General features: G+C 38.4%; 1 pseudogene; it reads left to right on the top strand.

The window, feature by feature from the left end:
* Positions 1-1,811: 1,811 nt before the first annotated feature.
* On the top strand, positions 1,812-1,910 carry LOC132298044 (small nucleolar RNA R71; annotated as a pseudogene).
* Positions 1,911-4,750: the final 2,840 nt, after the last annotated feature.

Raw genomic sequence — 4,750 nt, 5'->3', positions numbered from 1 at the left:
TTTCATGGAATGTTCCATCCTTGTCTACTTGCATAGACATTATGCTTTGTCCTTGATTTCAAGTATACTTCATGTCGTGTATTCCATTCTTGTCTACTAGCATAGATATTATGCCTTGTTCTTGTATTCTAGTACAAACTTGTCGTGTTCTTTGGATTATCCCAAATCTGGACTTGTTTCATACATGTATATGTATCATGATTCTTGTTGCTTATGCTCTAGGGTAGCTTAGGATGCTCCCTGAGTCTCACTATGACCTAGTCGTTAGGTGGCATGAGCCCCTTTAACATGTTTCACCTTAAGGTGATATAAATTGTAAAATGCTAGGTCGATGCATGCTCATCTCCTACGAGTAGCTTTATATTGCTCACCCCTACGTTACTGGGGCATATTTTAGGTACAGGGTCTAAGACTTGCAGACTTCATTTGCTTGGATGATTATAGCTTCTCATGCCAAAACTTGTATTCTTTGATTCTATGTATGTAAAGTGTACATAAGTACACTCTTTTCATTGTATTTAACATGTATGACATGAGGCCAAGGGCCAAACATGTTTATATTTACACTTGTGTTCATTTGACGCCACCTTTTGTTTCAAAATGTAATTTTTCTTAACTTTGAGGTTTGGCATGTCAAATCTTGTAAATGAAATGTAATGAGGCCGTAGGCCATTCTAGCATGCTTAAAATGTCATATTACACTTGCGTGTATGTTCACATCATCACACACTTGCATATTATGTGTATTAAACATGCCATGGGGGATGCCATGTAGACTCTCAGCCTTAGGTTCATAACAGTAGCTTTTGCACATTTTTGAGCCATTTCAGTAGACTGAAATTCCACTTCAGTCGACCGAAATGCTTTGGGTTTTCATTGAGCTTCAAAACCATCATTTCCAGTAGCCATTTTCACTATTCATGCCTACTTTGGTAGATCGATGGCTCATTTCGGTCTACCGAAGCAACTACACTTCAAAAACTTATTTCAGCCTGAATTTTGCCTATTTCGGTCATCCAATGAGTCATTTCGGTTGACCGAAATGGCTAGATCCCGAGAGTAGCTCCAGTCCAGTTTCAGCATTGCTGTTCCGACTTTGAATGGCCATAACTTTTTCGTTTCTAACCCAAATGGGGTGATTCTTGAGCCTAAATTCATGATCTTGAAGTTATGTTTCCAATGAAACCAACCATGCATTAAAACTCCAATCACAGTGGGAGTTATTCAAGTTTTAGTGAGAGGGTGTCAGTTTTTACTTCAACGGGGAAGGGGCATTTCGTGGGTTCTTGTCCAATGTTCTTGGAACCTCTTGGAATGTTGTGTAATAATTGGTTTAGGTTGTGTGGTCCTTATTTGAGTTGTTTAGATTTAAATCTCCCTTCACATTTGCAAATTGACCATTTTGCCCTTGATTAACGGGTTTTGCTCGTTTTTCTTCATCTTGTTGTTTCTCCTTCGTCCGGACTCTGAATCATGCGATTCTTGAGTCCATATTGATTAGTTTTTCATTGCCTTTCTGGTGGTGTGCTCGGTGACACCTGAATCCATACTTTCAGAAATGACTACCTTGCCCCTGGGGGCTTAATTGTCATTCTTCCGGTCTTTTGCTTTCGTACCTTATTTCTTTGAGTTCCGTAACCTCATGGAGGGTCATCTTAGGGTCTTAGATGCGTTTTGTGCCTTAGAAGACCATCGTTTCATTTCTTGCTTCTGCATCTGGATCCGTTATTAGGTCAATCTTCGGTTCATCACTGTAGTACCGGGTTGAATCAAAAAACCCAGGTCGTTACAGAACTAATTGCCACTTAGGTATGTCATGATGTGGCTACTTCCTAAGCAAGTCATTACATCTTTCCCATGCCTCATGAGACATTTCCCCATTCCTTTGAGAAAATTCTCTAATTGAAGTTCTCATGGTATTGGTCTTTGAAACCGGGTAGTACTTCTTTAAGAACTCTTGTTGCATTTCTGCCCAAGAAGTTATCGAAAAAGGCCTACGATTGTTAAACCAATATTTTGCCTTGTCTTTGAGGGTAAAAGGAAAAAGTTTGAGTCTTAACACTTCTTCTGGCATGTCTATGTATTTCATGGTGGAACACACTTCAAGGAATTCATCCAAATGCTTATAGGGTTCTTCACTTGGAAGTCCATGATAGTTAGGAAGCATTTGAATGGTTTGTGGTTTGATTTCATTGTGATGTGCTCTAAATTGAGGCAATTGAATGTAAGTGGGTGCATTATATTCATTAGGCACATAATGGTCTCTTAAAGCAAGAGGGGGATTTACAACCGGTGGTGCTACTCGAACACCGTGGTTAGCTTGAACCATAGGAAGTTGTGGAGCAAAGATTGGTTAAGGCATTCCCAATGAAATTTGGCCTTGTTGTTATGGGAATGTCTAGGCATGCCTAATGGTACTTAGATGTTGTCATGATGCACATTAGGGTGGAGGATGCCTTGTTGGTCTATGTAACCAAAGTCCTCAACATGGTCATTGTTTTGCTCCTCCATTGATGAAATGGAGTGATGAGAACTACCTCTTCCCCTAGGATTACGAACAACTGATTCAAGATGAAGATTAAGAGGGACAAGAGTAGGATTTAATGACCTATGACCATGCATGCACTAGCAAAGACAATTACAAGAAATAAGCAAGTAACAGACACTTTGCCCCCACAACAAATCAACAAATCTTCACATACAATGATCCCATACTCCTATGCTTGAATAACATGCAAAGAAAAGTAAATTGCCTCTGCCTCCACGCGGGCTCACGATTTATCTAAGAAATGAAAAACAAGCCTCTACGCAGGCTGATGATTTAACTAGAGCTTGAGTTAGAAAGATCTCACAAAGGGTCCGTAAGCAACTTCAATTTAACATTCAACATCCTAGCCTTTCTTTGCATTGCAATTTTTTTTTAGATTTTTAGTCTTTTTGCCTTGCTTAGCTCCACTTGGCTTCCTTGCTCTTTAATTCTTCTTTGCTTGGTTTCCTTCACTCAATGCACCTAGTCAATCAAAAACAAACACAATAAGTAACTAAGAAGAAAATAAAGAAAAAACATGATCAAAAGAGTACTAATTCCTATTTGTGTCCAAAACAAGGCGTTACCAATTAGATCCCCGGCAACGGTGCCAAAAACTTGGTGTGTGCCATACCGATGCACCAAAAGTTTGCAAAAGATGTTGAACTAAGAGTGTGAGTGTGCAATGTGGCCAAGTTTTAAATTTGCAAAAGCCACCACTACCTCTAACTAAAAAATAGCTAGGGTGAGTAGGGATCGTCCCAAGGGATTTGTGGGTACCGTTGCATTGGAAACAATATATAGGGTTAGTAGGTCAAGTGATCAAAGATTGGTTGGATTGATTGATTAAGCTATTATGCAATTGAAATTAAAGTAAACAAAATTCAAAGATTAATAAAGTAGAGAAAGATATAGAGGGGAGGACTTGGGGTACTAGAGCTCACCACTAAGTTTGACTTCACTAGACACTAGCAATTGTATATTAATGGGGAAATTGACTTGTAACTTGTGTGTGTGTGTGTGTGATATTAATTGAAACTAGGCATAGATGGCAAATAAGCATAGGTTGTCAAGCCAAATCAAATGGAAAGCACAACCTATCAAATGAGACCAAAATCCATTCAATGAAACCACAATTTATGCACACACAACTATCTAGAAACATACACCAAATGCATTCATAAGTATGGAACACCAAGGAACAAGAGTAGATTGTCCACCTATCTATGAATTTAAAGCAACTACACTATATCTACACTAAAGACATGAAATTTAACTAAGTAAGCTAAAGTTGTGGTACAATCCATTAAGAAACAAGTGTGAACCATCAAATAAATTGCAAGAGTGTTCAATTAAGCTCTATGTTTTGACCATCTCTAGATTAACTTCATCCATACACATAGACATGCATAAATTCCACTAAATCTAGAGAAAAGCATATGAATTATCTATTTTAGCATACATAGACATATGGTTAGAAGTCGATAATCAATTGAAAGCATTAATCCATACACATCAAGTAAAAACCACAAGATATATATATAAATCCAAGATCAAAACATTGTTACAAATAAATCCCCAGAAATATACAAAGAACTAAGTCTAGGAAGGAAACTTAGGGGCTACTCTAGCCCCAAGTAGATGTCTAGCCACTCATTGAAGTAGTCATCCAACCCTCAAGGGCTATCTCCATGGTAGGAATGACCTCTTTTTTGATGGAAACCCTAGAAGAATGGAAGAACTCCCAAAATGTGTAAAGCTCTCTAATCTCTAGCCTCCTCTCCAAGATAAGAAAATACAAGTTATGAATAACAACTATCTATATATACTCTAAAAGTGGCTCTCAATCCTTATATATATAGGTCAAATGTCACCCCAATGGTCTGGGCTCGTACACCAAGGTCCCTCAAATGATTGAACCATGAGCCAACTTTTAATGAGCTGGAATCTATTTTTTTTCGGACTTGAGGAAGTTTGATCGATCGAACTGTGTTGAGATCGATCGAACATGGCTGAGATCCATCGAATGTTGCAGAGATCGATCTTTCTTGGCGGCGCCTTTTTGAATAAAGATAAATCTCTGAGATATTTTTGGGAAGAAGACAAAAGTGGTAGGTGGGTGGTAGGTTTGGATAAGATCGAATCATTTCGATTGATCTGGGAAATGTTGGATCGATCGAACTTATTGGATTCTTTTGGATGAGGACAATGGCTTGGATCCAT

The sequence above is a fragment of the Cornus florida genome, unplaced genomic scaffold, assembly GCF_030987335.1.
Source record: "Cornus florida cultivar Cherokee Brave unplaced genomic scaffold, ASM3098733v1 CherokeeBrave_3.0.0_Hap2_Chr02, whole genome shotgun sequence".
NCBI lineage: Eukaryota > Viridiplantae > Streptophyta > Magnoliopsida > Cornales > Cornaceae > Cornus > Cornus florida.
This window is presented reverse-complemented; position numbering and strand designations above follow the sequence as displayed.